The 18,339-nt window shown below is 39.9% G+C and overlaps 1 protein-coding gene and 1 long non-coding RNA gene across 8 annotated transcripts in view; both read left to right on the plus strand.

Moving 5' to 3' along the window:
• LOC661711 (uncharacterized) overlaps positions 1-18,339 on the plus strand; it is a 130,043-nt gene that overhangs the window by 71,514 nt on the left and 40,190 nt on the right. The gene's annotated exons all lie outside the window — the stretch shown is intronic.
• Positions 7,797-9,972, plus strand: LOC135265998 (uncharacterized). The gene is made up of 3 exons (XR_010333923.1): positions 7,797-8,216; positions 8,274-9,633; positions 9,695-9,972. It is a non-coding gene; the product is annotated as an uncharacterized LOC135265998 (long non-coding RNA).

An 18,339-nucleotide genomic window follows, 5' to 3' on the forward strand; every position in this document is an offset into this window, starting at 1 on the left:
ACCACTAACTGGGGGATTGCTTTGCAAATACGATTTCGATAAAGATCGTCCTTAACCTGGCCTTTTTCAACCATAATTTTGCGATTCCGTTTAATTTCGAGTCGGGGACTCGTGTTCTAGGCTTTCGTACGTAAATCCCATTCAAGTGTTTATCAGGAAACAAACGGTGCTTCCGTCGAGATTTCTAAGATTATGCACGGAACTAAACACCTCTTCGTGTACTAAATGTGCACAAAGACAGAATGGGCCGAATTAAATCTGCCTCTAATCACATTTATGTTTGCTTGTGGAGCGGCAGTTTCCCCCCATATTTTGGTATTAATTGTAGATTTATGCTACTACATGTGCCGATTTATCAAAATTGGCACATATGAACGCGTATAATTTAATTCCAACTGGAGGTTATTTATTCAAAGGAAAAAATCTAATAAGCCGAGTGGCAGGCGGCACATTTCTATAAGAGTATGAAACGACAGTCAAACCTCCTGTGATTGACGTTTGAAATTAAAGAATTTTAATCAAGAGAATTGCGATTCGGCCGTGAAAACAATCGGAGGGAGGTACACAGGTCGATTATAATATAAAAGCCTGTTTTCTATTCCGCAAGAGCGGGGTTCTCCGTCAAGTCAGCGGGGAACTACCGGAGCCAATGAAGGGAAATGTAAAACTGAAATTTCTATTATGCACAACGAAAATTTATGCGTTCTTGTTTTATCAAATACGGCCAACCTCAAAACCTAAGCCAATAAACGTCGCCCTTGCCTATATGAAAATTTATCGCTTCCATATCTGCGAAAACACCAATTCGTAGAAAATAAAAACATAATAAGCCACCACCGGGACTGAACTTTACTCTGAAAATAGTAACAGGATAGTGGAATTTCTGGTCTAGATTTTTTATTTGTATCAGAGATTGAAAATCCAGGAACCCCACCTACCTGACAGAACTAGTTGTTCAGTACAGAGCACTAGAATTTCTAAGCTTTGGACACACCTGCTGTAGATAATTTTTTTGAGTTCCGACTGAAAATGTTTTAGTTTAAAATTTATAGTTCAGTTTTAATAATTAAAAAGGGCCTTGTGGTGGGTTTAAGTTGGGTTATGCCATTCGGGAAATGGAAAAATGCTGTCAAGTGCGTAAAGGGCTCATGCCTGAAAATATTGGCTCCCGAAGCAGGAATACAGAACGGGGAAATGAGGCTGTGTGCCTTGATGGATGCCGCTTTACAGAATACGTCACTCTCGAAGATTTCAACTATAAAGCTTCCGATCATATCAAAACCACCCGCCACTTACCAAATTGGGACGCAGATATTATCAATGTAGGTGTATTGGATTCGCAGATTATAATCCCTCGAGCACCATTACGGGTGATGCGAGCACGCGGATCCGATTATAATGACGGCTTTTTTCAAAACTCTATCAGAAAAAATAATTGAAAGAGATGTTCACTGAACTGAATGAATTGTGTTCGGGGAGAAAGCGACTTTCTTAGCTGCATTAACATGTGTAAGTTGATAATAAAACGCAGCATATGGCCGGGCGGGACTTGCTATAAAGAAACAATTCAGTCTGCAGGGAAATACTGTTATGTAAATACAACTAACGAGAGCGAGCAGAACTACCTCACTCCCTTGAGCAGATTTCGGTCTGCTGTGTGGAAAATATATGTCCCTATTGTAGCCTCAAATATTTCATTTATAAAAAATGCTCCAAGCTTTCTACAACAATACTTTCCCAATTGACAAAACCTTGTTTTCCTACCTCATTAAAAACAAGGGTAGGTACACATCGTTACGTCTCGCGTGATTTATTAAACATTGTAGCTGTATCTTAAACTAACCACCTTTGCTTCATACTCGTATAATAATAGTAAAAAATTTTCTACACAAAATCTCCAAATGAAAGATTCATCCAGGAGTTGGACGTGCTTACAAGTAAGACCGACAGGTTGGTTGTAAAACTTATTTTCGTCGATAACTGTTTCTGTCGTAAACCTGAGGTTCAATCCTTGCTTTATGTTCACGCATTGGTCGCTTTTCATTATTTCCAAACAAGTTTAGTGCTTAGAAAACCTACACCTTTGAAAAACCCACTGTAACTTCTTTTTTTATATTTTTATTAAGCAGCAAGTTATTTTCAACTGCGTTGTCATAAATATTGAATTGTGTATAAATTTCGGTTTATCTTCGCTTTTTGCTGGCGGAAGCGCCAGCCGGAGCATGAACCGGCGTTCCGATTTGGAGTTTTTCCCCGGATTCGTTGACGTGTTTAAGCCATCAGTATCCGATTGTGCGAGTGTGTGTGGTCAGAGCAGGATGTTCGCCCTACCAACCCCGTATTGTAATTAGGCGTCGGACACGGCCATTCTTAATTAGTCAGGCGGACCGTGAACTAGCTCCCTTGTTTCTGGGCTTAATGAGTCGAAAGCGCTGATTGGAAAGATCGCCCTGGAAGGGCTCAAGCGGATATAAAACATCCGAGATGGCTCGGAATTTTCGGTAACGCTCGATGTGATTAATGGTATCAATAAAATCAGAATTTAATGAAGCCGATGGAGCGTGCGATAGTGTTGCTAATGAGAATCATAGCGAATAGAAGCACGACCTTTCATGACTTTACTTGAATAATTTTGCCACGACGCCCAACTAAGAGGGCTATTATATCGCCATCAGTACTGGTTTTTGCACTTTTGGCACACACTGTTTCAGTAATGGGCTAATGATAGAGCTAGGCACCCACCGTTTAACTGATAGCGGACTAGGAGCTACGCAGACATCTGCCAATTATTTTGATTACATTTAATTGAGATATCGATTAAATTAATAATATACCGCCAATTAAGTTGATGCGAGCGCTTACAACCGGATGATATTAGTTCGCGGTTTGATCAGATTATTAGGGGCACTGTTGCCACTGCGCCAATTGCATATCCTCAAACGAGCTTGCTAAAAATCACTTCAATTCGACTCGTTTCTGATTCTTTGCTAAAGTCGCTTTTAAATCTGAAATACCCATCTTTGGATCCATTTATACATTTTTTGATTCGTCTTTGAAATAATTTTGTAGACTCTACTGAAAATTGTTTTATGAACACTCTTTAATTTTTTCTACATTCTCTTGATTCTCTTTTAGATTTCTTCGATAGATTAATGTTACTGTACTCTTCTCTAGATTTTTCTTCAGATCCTTTTCTGATCGTTTTTAAAGCCTTCTGTAGATCTGAAATATGGACTTTTCTTTGACATTATTTTGCACAAAAACTTCATATATGTATAAACATTCTCCAAATTTTGTTTTACCAAATATGATTTCGAATAATCGCAATTTTCTGATTTTTCCCTTATTTTCTGAATATGCAAAGTGGCTCGATTAAAAAAATAATTCGTTCTTTATGGTCGAGTCTGTTACCCTATTGACAGTGCAAATAGTTTGCTGAACAAATTGTGAAAACTTTCGGTTCAAATCTACTCGCGTTTATTCGTGGAATGACATCAGAAAGTTTGCAGAGGTTGGCCAAAAGAACTTTATACGTAACTCGTCGCGAAAGTTTTAGTGTTGGGATTAGCACGCCACTAAATCATGTGCTGCAATTCACCATTAAAATAAGAACTCGCTGGTAAACCCAAAGTTTGTGACCGTTTTTATCGCTTTGGACAAGCAAGGAGTACAGTTAGCATTTGGCAATATGCGTAAGTAGCGTCTCAGATACAAATTTCGTAAAAGTTTGATGGGTATGTATTATTTTTCCGGTAAAAAAGTCGTAAAACTCCTTATTTTATGTATTTATATAGAGACCCTGTGGCGTTTTATGACACACACAGGCGCCTGGATACTGCCGGTGAACCCCAGGAAGCAATCATAAACTTCTAAACTGTTGCATGTATTTGGGAGGTAAACATGAATTATAAACATCATAGATAATTAGCGCAGCTTACGCCATAACATATGCACTCCTAATCGCGCCCCCTATTTACATGCGTAACACCTTCGCTGGGTTGCGCCAAGAATTGATTGGTTTCCAATCCGAGATGAAAGAAGTTTTTGCCTGTCATAATCCCCACAAGCTTTGCACATTATCGCATTGTGTTTGTCGTAACATGTTGGGGTCTGGTATTTTTTCGCCCAATTGTCTCCTGCAGACTGTTGTCTATGACAAACGTTTCGTCTTATTTGGGTCCAAAACGCCAATAATCTGATACGGTTGCGGGCAGATACACAGCTGTATCCTATTACGTCGTAATTAAGTGACCGCTGGGGTCGGACAGGACCACACAATGCAAAACGACCATCGACGGCTTTTTGTTTTTGCTCCAATAAATATCATCCGACAACAACTGTTAAATCTTGGGTTCGCCGATTTACGATTATGTCACGGGTTTTGTGCCCAAAGGGCACGAAGGTAATTATTCCGTCCCGACGCCAGGAGTTGAAGGACACGTTTACATTTATTGGGGCGAAACAAGTATTTAAATTAAATTCGTGACGAAAACGCCGCGTCCCATTCAAATTCTAAAGTCCCCCAATAATTGATCAAAGTAAATTTTCTCTAGAAAGTAGATTTGTTGCCTCTTGGACCGGTTTTGTTCTATTACCTTTTTCAAACACTGCAAAGGGCGCAATGTTTCGTGCCAGGCATTTGCAAAATTCAACCGAACGTATAATAATAACTAAGAAGATTCAAGAGTAATTTTATTCTGTGGTCTATCATTGATTTTTCGTCACAGTCACAGTGTGTATTTGGCCTTACATTTCGGCTGTACAGCTGAGTTGCTGTTTACTTATAAGCTGATATATTAATTTTTGGAGAGGCTACCGCCAATACAAATAGAAAGTGCGCCCCGTTCCAATATCGGCGAGTAAGATTCATTAAAAAGTTTCGGGCTGTATTACAAAAGAATTCTCAAGATTTTGTCTTGTGAATTCCTTAATAAAAACTGGATGTAATGAATACTGAAAGTTAAAATTGATCTCTTGAAACGGAACGTCATCAATTAGTGCTAATCTGTGGCGATGAGGCCAGGACGGGATTTGCGCGACTGGTGTATTTTTTAATAGGTAATTTGCAACAAAGAGTAAACTTCGTCTATAAATCGCAAAGTTCTTAATCCAGTTTATTACAAACTTTTATCACATTATATTCCCGGTATGAATAGAAACGCGGAGCAGTAGCAGGAGCGAGGAACGCCGTAAAAGCCGGAGTATCGGTTATTTATCTGGGACATTTATCGGGCGGGTTTCCCCCGTATATCTGGTCGGAGGAATGTGTCGGGTGTCGCGAACTAAGCTACAAATCAACTTGACGCCACCGAGACATTTGTGCTTGCGGCCAGCAGGGAAAGCTACAGGCAGCTACTGTTCCTGCCTCTAATCTTTCATCTCGGAAAATTCGCGATAGCTACCGAGGGCTTTTATCGTATCTCTCAACGACTAGGAAAAGGGCGAAAAAGAAATACATATTCGAATTTTGTTATTCCCACCACTCTCAAAACGGCGGAATTGAAAGTAAATAAAATATACGGACGACCGATGCTGTTAAAATGCATGTCTTGTAAAACACCGGAATTGTATCGTCTACCGCTTCAATCCTTTTTACACTCTAATTTCCCTTGTTTATCGTTTGGGGAAAACGGAGACATTTCCAAATTGAGCACACATGATACAATTCATGTTTTAAAACGAGAAAATGTTGGCCCCCTTGGAACTTTGCTAATATTATCCCCTACAAAGCCAAAAGCGTGCACGAACGACGTCGTATCTTCACAAGTTGAGCAGTAAACTTGTTTAATTTCTCGACTGCAAAGATGACAAAAGGACGACTTCAAGGAGCATTATTTTAGAAAATTTGAGCGTTTGGTCTGTTTTTGTGCTCCTTTTTTACTTGTGACACGCTGCAGCGGCCATAAGCCACCTATGAAAATGTTTAGCATAAACAACATAAAATTTTATATCGACACAGCGTAGCAGCCCTCATAAAGTGGCTCAGCATGCTGCTTCACAAATTGGCTCCATGCACAAGATCAAGTAATAATTCTGGCCACTTGAACATGTAGTAAATTTTATTGATCTCGTTAACATCTCCAATACATGCTCGTTGTAGAGCTAATTTCCTGCTATGTGTCCCATATTTCATCGATCAGTCATCACGCCGAACTCCCAGTAGGCAGTAGATGCAAGTACAGCCGCCACTTCATTAAAGACCTCTTTCTAGGATTGTTATTTATGTTTCCGGGTGTCGCAATGAAAGTGCGCCCCAGATACGATCTATATTTTCTGCACATGTGAGTCCTTGTGAGCAAAGTCATCGAGCGCAAAGTTAAAAGTGTTAATGATACCTCGAAGGAATCTTTCGGTTTCGCGGAAAAACGAGACACATTTTTGTCGTTAAAACGAAAGAATGAGACGCTAAGGGTGGAATAAAGTGCAGTTTAGCTGCCATGGAGAATGATAATGATCGCGAGTTATGAACGCTAAACAATTATAATCCGGAGTTTCGGTCGGAAGGGTTCCCTGCAGAAAATTTTATTTTCATTAAAACGCCTCATGTGAAATGAACGTATTTTTGTACGAGGGCACGTCTCGACCCGATATTTATTCGGACTCAGTTATTTCCACGCCGTAATAAACATGCACCGCGTTTTGAATTTATGTCTTGGTTAACTGTCACAAGTTCTAGGAAATATTCTTGTTGTAATGACAGTGGATAATGAACGTGAGGTTCCCATGTTCATTCTGGGAATTCCCTGCAATGTTATAGAATATTTGCTTAAGAAACTAAAAATTTGATATGGGGCTCAACTGTCCTGCGAACGCACAAAACGAGTTAACTGTCCGTAAATGGGTCAGAACTGCCATTCAGAGTTTAATTTTAAGCCGGCGCGTATTTTTGCAGAACGGCTTCAAGCGACAATGAAGCTGAAAATGTGACATCACTCTTATTAGATTCTCGAGGCGAGGTAATTAAGCGTTGTTTATCATTCAAATTAAACTGGAAAATCCGCGAAAATACAGAAAATGGAAATGATTCTATGTTATGCTAGAAGCGCATTTGCACAATGAAAACTAATACCCCCGATAAAATTTTCTGCAAAATAAACCGTCGTCCAATCGCTCCGAAATAAAATTCACCTGAAATGTTAACATTTTTCAGCGTATGTTTTGGTAGCACTTGTGTACACTGTTCACGTATTGTTTTCATTTCGGTCGCGTCCTTATCGGTGGCCATCAAAACTGTTTATTTGTATTGCTTTATTGTCTAACAAGAATATTGCTGATTTACCAACTATTTTCGAGTGGAGCGGTTTTATATCACTGCAACTAATTCAATTGGAGTGGAACTATAAATCTCCGACGTATAACTGATTTTATGTTGTATGCCTGTGCCAATTTTATTTCTCGTAATCCGTTCTATCAATCTAATATTGCGACAATCGCGCTACAGATTGTGCCCGAAATAAACTTTTTATTTCCTTAAGTGATTTCTGCTCGGGAGCAAATGATTCATCATTGCTCTCCGGCTCGGCGCGATTTTAATGCTTAAAGATATCACATCGAATCCACCAATAAAATTTTCCCGCAGGCCAGAAATCGACTGACAAGTTTGCTCTTTTACCTGCATTTTGTTAACTGTTGTGGAAACGATAAATTTTATTTGTAAACAAAAATTGTTTCATGAATTTTCTGATCATGTTTTAACTGATTTGTCCTCCCTGCATTTTTTATTCTAGTCTAAAAATAGGGAAAAATCCCTGTTTGTGTGTGCGGAATTGGATTTTAGCATTTGTAGTGATAATTTACCCGTTAACCGTGACTAACTCTCCTCTTTTTGAATGGCAAAAGTTGGATGTAAAATCAAATTACAGGCTGAAAGTTTTAATTAAAGCTAAAATTTCCGTGTAGTATAATTTATGATATAAAAATATTGTTATCACCAGTCCCAACTGTTTGATATACATGTATGCAGACTGCACGACCGCAGCACCATTTGGTTTGCAGATGTCCCATACAAAAACCAGTGATTTTACGCGTCAATATGTACGTTTTACGCATACCAATCGGGGCATTTCTAGTTTTTCCACAATTATTTCAAAGTTTGAACGCACGGTTTTGACTTCAGCTTGCGGAATGTAGATACTAACTTTGTTTTCTTTTTCAGGTGAGTGGTGATTTTGCAGGCTGGAGGAACATTCGTTCCGAGGAAACTGCTCGGAGATGCGGTAATGTAATTAAATAAACGAGGTTGCAAACCCCCGACGTTCGCTTGTATTTATTAGACGGTTCCTGATGGAGCAATTGTTTAAAACGGCATAGATATGGGGTAATCCCGGTCGTAGAAAATAGAGCGGCATAAATGAAATTGTGTTCAAAAGGAGATGTATTTGTTATTCATGGCGCATACGTAAAATGAGGCATCGCATCAAACGCTATAAAAGGTACTACGTACACGGAATAATGCGCGACGCATCTGAGGAATCATAATTTGCCAAAATTCGAGGCTGCGGCGCCATCCTTTTCCGCCCTTTGTTCGTTTGACAAACTATCCGACAATAGTGAAGGGACAGTCGGCATCGGAAGGGTAGGACCGAGTCATAATGATAGTTTATTTGGATTATCTCTTGATATATCATCGGTCATTTGTCACGTTTATACGGCTAAGTAGTCGGATAAAAAATGGATTGCCACCCCGATACCATCCTTCTTCTTCGGCTAACTGCTTGATGCGACAGCTGCCGGGATGTAACCACTTTTAATTTACCTATTATCGTCCTACCTATTTATTCGTTTCGTCACATTTTTTCAACGCACACACAATTTATGACCAACTAATATATCACACGTTACACTAGTACCCCGAAATATAATTTTAAATCCGTCACAACCATTTATCTGTCCAGAGATTGTCAGGTTTGTGGTTGTGAAAAAATAGAAATTGTAAACTCTAACCAAGTCAATAAAAATTGTAATTTCTATATGAATAATTGCTTTGTGTTGGTATCTAATACCAACTGACTGTTGTTTAGTCCACAAAGTCATTATTTTTTAATTATCGCTCTGTGTGGAGCAGACAGCGATCGATCGTAAATTGTAAATTATCAAGTGCGTCTGCCACAATCCAATAAAGCTGACCCTCTTATCCTTAATAACGATACAGTATCAAGTCGGTATTAATCTGATTTAACCTCTTCCTCACACTTAAGCGTATAATAACCATTAATGATAAAATCAGCAGCGTGTGTGATTGAGTAACGCAAAGCTTCACTTAACTTCCTCAACAAATTCTAAATCAGAGTTGCGTGCCATAAAGAGCATCCACCCATTGGAAATTATTTTCGTCCCTATTTACAACTTCCGCTTGGTATATGACAGCCGGGTGCGCGTCAGTTATTAATATTAGAAAAAATGTTGTCACAAAACACCTGTACGTCTTCAGTTTAATCGTCGGCGTCTAGACTGCGAGACAAATCCGACAATTATATTCAAAACTCTTTGAAGAGCACAGTTAAAGGCACTTTAAACATATTTTATGACAAATTAATCTCTTTGAAGCGCTTTTTTGCGGCCCAAGTTTTAATTACGTCGAACGGGTTGTTTGGATGGAAGAGAAAAATACGTTTTTTTGCAACTCGGAGCGAGGTATTTATGAGTTTCCGCCATTTTACTACGGCCTGCGAACTGAGAAGCTAATTTGTTGCAGATTATTGTAGGATGGGGAGAGGAAAGTCGCGTCTTACGGGATGGTTTTGTGGCGAGTAGGCTAAGCTGCCCTAAATTGGGGCTGAAACAATGTTCTTTCCAAACTGGTGCGCGAAAGAGCATAGATCTTCGGTTTATTATCTGAAAGACGGGCTTGGGTAAACACCGCTGAGCACCTTCTAAGGACAGCTTCGATCAACCACGTTATTTTGAATCTCAACATGATAATAATGTAAAAATTCTAGCCGCGATCAGAGAAAACAGCATTAAAAATGTATAAGCCGCAAAATAGTAGTTTTATTGCTTCCTAGCCCCAGAAAGGAAGTAATTGCTTTGTGAATCTGGCCGCGCTTTTCCGGCGTTTTTCCCCGATTTCTTATTCGATTAGCGGTTCCATTGCGCTAATTATTAAGAACGAGACTGAGGAGCTTATGATAACTGTTACGGTTATTGTGTATAATAACGGTGATGGCTTTAATCTCCGAGTCGACTTTTAATTGTCGAGTTCCCTGTATAATAAACTCCAGTCTCAGTGCGGAAATTCGTGTATCCAAGAGCACCTCCGACTTTTCTCAACAATAAAACCCAATTTATCGAACTCCATTTGTGTGGGTGTCGCTCCAAAAATTCGGAAACATCGAATGGAATTAACCATCTCCGTCGAGACTTGAGTTAATGGCCGAAAGGAAACGGTCCAGTGATGCGCCTTAGGGAGCAGTGCAAATGCAACATGACAAATGGGTGCGGGAGAGCAAAATTGTGTTAGCTTGACCACAATTGAAATAGATTTTTTCTATGTAAAGCCGAAATTAATCGCGTATCACGTCGTATTGTTTTTAACAAGTCTCATCTTCTTCGCAGAGCTTTGCTCGGTCAGCACAGGTCGGATCGTGCCCAGTGAACGAATTCCTTATTGTCATTCTGTGAGTTTGTGGCGCGAAACTTCGTCTCGTCGTGATATATATTTGTTTACTTTTCTTTACACAATTATTTGGTATCATGTCACGTGGCGGCGAACTTTTTACTGCTTTTGGAACGTTTCAATTCCTGCTGTTATGACGGTGCTGATTGAGGGAATAATAATGCTGGGACTAGCCTAGGCATGGTCGATATCTAGGGCTACTCTGGCTGCTTTTTCTCCCGCTGGCTGACTAAAGGCCAACCAATTGCAAAGGAAACGCCGCAATTATGTGCAATCACTGCTCGAGCTTTCACCAAGTGAATAAACGTTTCTTCCAGACTGTTTTATTTATAAACAGACTTACACTTGTCCGCGTTACGTGCATTTATCAATAAAAGTAGGTAAAAATGCCAGGCGTGGTGTCGCAAAATGGCCAATTCATGGCGCTGGTGGAACTCTGAAGTATAATTATCTCCGGCTTGAACGAAGGCTTAAATTTAAATTTCGCCCGGTAATAAAACAGAAACCTGCAAAGTACCCAATGTCATTATAATCCGTCCGCTGAAACCTAGTTCGCAACTCTCGTCCTGTGGGATCCGTTAAAGAAGTTGAATAATTCCCAGACGGGCTGCATCCGGGTCAATCGACAAGTCCCCTCTTCGGTTTGCAGAAGCAACAAAACACCGGCAAGCGTTCGATGCATTCGAACATCAATAATTGAACGTATACACAAGTTAAGAATCTCCGGTAATAAAGTTCAGTCCGAAAAATCGGGGGATTGGGAAATCTTTACGGCAGCCCGGGGCGCGTATCCGTTTCCGGTTGGCCATTCCGGGCGCGTCGGAGCCATCCGAGGGCCTCTACGTGCACCACATATATCGCCCCTATCTCAGAAACTGTCACTTGCTCTACCGTCCCAACAAACTCGAACTCACGTACCGCACGCGGACTCCTTCACTTATTGCTCGTTAGAAACGTCCGTAAACAGATCATTTTTACCCGACCCGGAAAAATATCGCGAGAAACAATGACCACCGAAAATCAACGATCTTTCGACTACTGGATTGAGATAAATTACCGATTTTTTTATCATGTAGGTATATCTACTATACCTACCTTTTAGCATCTATTAGAAAATTGTTAGGGTCACGAAATTTTATTTTTTTTGTGTACCTAGTATTCGAAAAAAAATATCTTAATGAAAGTTGGGCCATTGTAAGATGGGCATAAATCTCTTGCAGTCTGGATGAGAAAGCTCCTCGTCTTGGTGTTTATATACAGCATTAACATCGGTAAGTTGCCCATAAATAACTCCCAGGCCTTGATTAAAATCAAACTTCGAAAATTTAATTAGAATAGCTGGAAAGGTAGTTCGGTGTATCTGAGGCCGTCATGGCAGTGTGAATAATTTTTCTAATGAATAAGAAAGTCCCCAGATAAATGAGCGTAATTCCCTCGGAATGAATTCATGCATGCAAAACTAGTGCAAGTGGATTTAAAACTGTCTGAGAGATTATTATCGCGCCATACAAATGCCAGGACATTTGACATCCGTAGTGACAGTGTAACGGCGGCCCAAGGAGCCTTGTCTCTTTGATTAAAAGCCCCTGGGCTCCCCCTTCTTATTAGACCTGGCCTTCTCGCCCTAAATGGCTCCGGTGTGCGGCCCTTATATTTTTATAATGGCCGCCGCGCGCCATATAAGGTATTAAGCGAGGAAATAATTCAATATAATTGTTTAATTTAAACCGGAAATCCTCCTAATCACGCGAATTATTTACGGAGAACGATGTGTTCGGTAATTAGCCTAATGAGCTGTGCTAGGTCAGGGTAGGTTCAGTAAAAATCACTAATCTGCGTGGAACTATTATGTTGTGTTTAGTGTGAGGCGCCGGATTACACAAGTCGAATTAAATTCGAATGGAACGCTGGTTACAAGTGCGGTAATTAGAATTCCACTACAATAGAACAATTTACACCAAACATAATGCACTTAAATGTTCCGAAGTGAATCATGTCTTGCAAAGTTACAAGCTAGCAATGAGGAGTTGCAAATATTCGTGGATGCGCGTGCAAACATTACAATTATATTAAAAAACCTTAAACAAAGATGAATAACACCCCAGTATTGTCTTTTATTGCTAAATAAAAGTTTTCTCTTTGTGTTAATATTTTTCTTGTCTGCCGAATTGACGTATCAAAGCGCGCTCAGGTCAGCACAAGGACACCGAAGGGGACGTAAATCGAGTTAATTTCCCTCGCACCTAAAATCCCAGTCGAGACTATCGATTTATGCACCGTTCCTGCAATAATGATTTCACTCTTATCGAAATGTCGTGGAATATCTGCGTTATCATATTTTTCTCTCCGGAAAATTAATGGTGAAAATAAAATAGGTTGCGGAATTGAGTTCTGTTGACTCATGTGGAAAATATCCTGTATTAAACTCTGACCATGTTCCTTTCAAAGGAGGAATCCACTTACTTGCCTTTTAAAGTCCCTCACGATGCCACGCTATAAATCCATATAAATAGTCCACAAAAGATGGATTATCGGCCTTTGTGAGCGGAAATTTGCAAGTAAAATTATTTTCTAACAACCCATTTTAACTAAGATGCTTACCCAGCAAAGCTTCTTTTGTTCATCAGCGAACACTATACTTAACCAGTCCTTTCATCCGACTGACTTCGAACCAATGAACATGAAAAATTATTATTATTAAAATGGACAACGTTAAATTCTAGCATTTCTCTTTAAAAATAATCATTCCTCGAGGCGGTAGAGTAGGCGAGGAATTTAAATCGCGCCAGGAGCAACGGAAGACCTGCTCGACCACACAGCTGTTCCAGGATTACACTATTATTATCATCGGCAAATACGGTCATCTTTAATTTATTGACATAAGCAACGTTCGCATTTTTGGTATTGTGAGAGCATAGGTGGGATAGGTAATAGAATAACTACAATGAGATCGTAACAAGTGGTTAACGGTTGAATACTCCGCTCCGGGCTTGTGCAAACATGTCGTTCGTCCACAAAGCGATGGTTCATTTTAATACATAGCCCATGGCTATTTATAATTGCTAGGGTTGGATATTCCTTTACATGACGCATATAATCACATTTATATTTGCAAAGCGGTATAGATAACCTCATGCTATTACAACAACAAAGGGTCTATCACATCAGTTGTGATTTATATTAGGTTTAACGTCAATCATTCACAACTGAAAATTAAAAACTGAAACAAGCCACTTCTAGTCTCTTAAATTGTTACTAAAAACGCAATTCAATTCAAACTTTTAGTGCGAACATCGAGCTTAATTGCACTTTTAGAGCTTTAGCACTACTACATACTTAAATTTTCACAAATTGGTGGTGAAAGGTGTGTTGGGCGCTGTTGGCATTCAGTTTCAGACGTCTGGCTGAGCGAATTTTTCCCGCGCAAAGCCGGCTTACTGGTTTAAATTCTCGAATCATTTCTCTTAGTGCATTTAGTTTAAATTTCAAGCATGCACATTTTGTATGAGAAACTTTATGGCATCCAGTTTGTTGTAAATTTTCCTCAAGCAAGGCATTTACTGAAAACTCCTGATAGCCGAATGCACCAATATCAGTTTACCCCCAACACCGCTCAGAGTTTTAGTCTTGCATTTGCAATCGAGATACTGCAGACGTCTAAGTCTTAGATAATATATTGCCCAGCATTCTTGTTTTACTTTGCCTCGCCGACGCCACGTTCTTTGCGAACTAGTTTGAGAAGTTTTATTAAATCGGAAAGGATATTTATATTAATACCCTTTTTATCGGGGAGTTTGTCGATCCATTTCCGGGGGCTGTTCCGTGTAAAATGTTTTAAACAGCTCGCCTGAACTTTGGAACAAATTAGGCTGATATTTTCTGGGTACCAACTTTTGTAAATTACTGGGCTTAACTTTTTGTTTAGGGTTCATGACGAAGTTTAAGCTAACATCAGGCTTGCGTGGCGTGATGTCACCTTACACAAATTCTTAAATTAGCGCTTAATAGACTGGTGGATCAAATTTGGTTGTAAGGAAGATTGATATTTGTAATGGGAATAATGGGAGAAGGTCCCTCGGGATTGATTTATTGGAATTGCGGCCAACTAGCGTTTATTTGTCGCAATGTAACAAAACTAGAAAGAACTCCACGATGATAGGTTTTAGTCCAACTGAGACCGACATTCAATTAATGCTTGTCGGGTTTAATTAAACCGACAACGTTTGTTAATTGTTAAATCGTCATTTTGACCCTGGATGCATTTTTTAACTCAAAGCACTCAGGGAGGTAATGTGTTTCACGTTGCCAAGCGGCCCCCCATCTAGATTTTATAACACGCGCGGTCCATATTTCACAATTATGTACTTTATGTCTTAAAGACCAGCGATAAGAAAGAAAGACGACGTTTCACTTTGAAAAATGGGTCTGAATGCACTGGAATTTAATTTATTTTGTTTAGGCAAAATTGCCGATTACTTCCAATTTAGGGCAATCAAAAGTAAAAGCCAACAGGTTGGCACTCAGACATATTGCGGCGTTTTGATCTATACGCGAAAGCCCAAGATTCGGTTTGTTTTCGCAAATATATCACGCAAAGTAGACGGCTATATATCGCCAGACATAAATATATTCCTCGATTGCCAGCCAAAGAAATCTCAATTTTCAAAGCGAATTCTCCTTTTAGGACACGCTGCAGTCGAACTAATTGGATTGATGTGTCACGATTTATCAAAAATAAGTCTTGCGATCGCGACTATAAAGGCAATTTCCCCATATATGCCTCGATTACGATGCTTCAAAGGATAATTACCTCGGCATTTTGCTTCAAAGACGGCCGATGCGGACGCTCATGACGTGGTTTTTCAGCCGTCGTGACGTTACCCAATATTTCAGGGATTAAATTAAGGCAAAAAGTGTAAGTCGGAAGATTAAATTGTTGGTAGAAAGACTTATAGAGCGACAGCCTGCTAGTTGCCCGATAAGGAATAACTCGCACCGTCTCGTCTGATAAAGAAACTGCGGGTGCTATTCTATAAAACGGGATAATAATAAATTATATTTCCAATCGATGGAGATATCGACTTATGCTTTATGTCGGAAACGTGGATACGACCTCAAACATATTTTCATCTCCTCGGGGAAATGCCGAAATTTATTTTTTCGCTGCGATCAATTCGAATGCCGCACAATTAATTTATTGTGTTTTTATTGGGATTAGGCTTCATCCGCGCTCTGTGAAAATAAAATCTCAAGCATGATCATTGTTCAGTGAGCAGCATAGGCACGACGTGAAAGGGCTTAATTGGATAATAAACTCGAGAGGAGGTTTTCTGACAATGCGAGTTCCGGCCAAGTATTTGCATAGATGGCACTATAAATCGCGACATGCACATGTATGACGTATGGCGCAAATGAGATGGGCGTATAATTGAATTTAATACTGAATGAGATATCCCTTTGTGAATGGAAATTTAATATCCTGGGGGCAGTTCTTTATAAACGCGGCAGACTATGACGAGACACCTGTTTAGGGTCTTGACGAAGCCATACTGCACGGAGGATGGTGCTGTCAAGCTGGAAAGAATGGTTTAATTTGCGCTGAAAATATTATTAGCGAGCGATAAATTTCGAAATCCAACTAAATCAAATTAAAATTACCCCCACATCGCACTACAAGCTTTTGCACTATAGGCCCGTGTCAAAAACGAAAACATTTAAAATTATTCACACCGAGGGAAGAATCGAACCGCGTGAGTGTGATGAAGAGATAAAACAGTTTAATTCCTGAAAGGGCAGCGTAATTTTCGCAAAGAAGATAAGATCCATATGGTGATTCAGATCCCATGTGGTCCGTTTTATAGCACTTGGCAGTAGCCGGTGTCCGCAATATCCTTGCATTCACGGGCTGCGTTATCTCCCCTAACTCGATTACAAATTGCGGAGATGATATATTACTTGACGATATTATATATTGTCTGATTGTTCGGACAGGAACTTTCCTTCGAACAAGTTTTCTTCAAACCGAACGTTTTATCCTACAGTTATCGCACCTAATTCTACATGTCCGTGATTCACGAGGTTTTCGAGGACCGGACGCTGGTCCTAAGGACGAAATAAAGCCCAACAGTCGTTAGTTTGAATGGATATGGTGGGACTAAACACTGGTCCTGTTATTAGAGCGACTAGCACAATATTTACTTTAAGAGTTGATTGGCAATGCTGGGGGGTTGCAATATGCTCGACTAATCTTTCAAATTAAGTAATTAGGTGACTAAAGCAGCGTGTGTCGATTACCTGCGTGATGTGATAATGTCGACTCTTTCAGCGGAACCTTTTTAATTGGGTGCCATTAATAACACGAAATGGTCTAGCTTTAAAAGTAGACCGGTCTTCATAATGGTCTCGATATATTTTGGCCATTTTGTCATGATAAAGTCACTCAAATCCAATCTTACCACTTACTTTTCATTAATCAAGTTGACCCTTCTCTGATTCAATAACAATTCAAGCGGTCGTTCATTCGATTCCAATATACATTTATATTGGAAAAGGGGGTGAGTCATAATACAAGAATTTAGCCACTTTGGCAGGTCATGGAGGTGTCAGATCGATCAGTTTTCGGGTTAGATAAGGACAGTTAGCACAAACACATCGAGTGTAAAAAATAGCTAGTTAGCTAGGAAGAAACACGTTTGCCTTTGTTGATGAAACGAAGCGGAGAACTGCAATCATCCAAGGGAGAGCAGGCGGCTTTCCTCATGTGTTATGCATGATATAATCTTTTTTAACGTCTTGCAAAAATTTAAAAACAAGGGCATGCAAGTGAAGAAAAATTAATAAAAAACCAAGACAAATTCACAGTAGCTAGTTGTTCACTTTTGTGAACATGTGCGTAGTCGGTTCATCTTTGTTGGCGGCAGCTCTTGTTCCGAGTGAAGCGATGCGATTAACGCTATCAAAGCTAGGCCGTTATATAGACGAATAGTGTATATTAGTCAAATTAAGCTGGAGGCGGCTGCATAGACCACAGGATAGTGCGGCGTGAATGCGAGGGCCATTAATGCAAACTCGGCCAAACCCCCCCTGGGGATCTATCCTCTTAGCGGAATAATCATCGTTATCGTTTTTATCACTCCGTGGCCAAAAAGGGACCGAGTCGGCAAAAATTTATTTAGCAGGGAAATATTTCATTGGTCAAATCCGCCACAAAACGGAGTGATTTATCGGGGTGCAAAGGCACCTTAGTGCTGGACATGTGGCGCTATTGCTGCACCTCGGACCATTAATTTCCCCATTCGATAAAATTTGTGAGCTCTTTCGGTCATCCAACAATGATGGAGTTGACAATTAACTGCCTTCACGTGTTGAACCCGGCTCTCTTGGGTGCCGTAAACCGGGGATTTCGTGATTTCTTAAACATATTTTCTGGAAACATCAACGTGATGAAAAAGTGGATATGAGAAGAGACGCTCTTTGTACAATTTATCGTTTTCCTTTCATCACTTTGTTCAAGATAATAAAGTTTCTGCCTACGATGCCACAAAGACAGCAACCACGCACCAGTAATAATATAGTTTGCACTCCCTCAAAGGTCTAGATCCAGTTACGAGTTATGTTTAACATATTTTGTCCTATCCGGAACTTTTACACCATTTACCGCAATTACAACTAATTGTGACAACTTACTTAGGCTTTCATCTTTGCATCTCGTGTCCGATGCCTCA

The sequence above is a fragment of the Tribolium castaneum genome, chromosome 4 (assembly GCF_031307605.1).
Source record: "Tribolium castaneum strain GA2 chromosome 4, icTriCast1.1, whole genome shotgun sequence".
Taxonomy (NCBI): Eukaryota; Metazoa; Arthropoda; class Insecta; order Coleoptera; family Tenebrionidae; genus Tribolium; species Tribolium castaneum.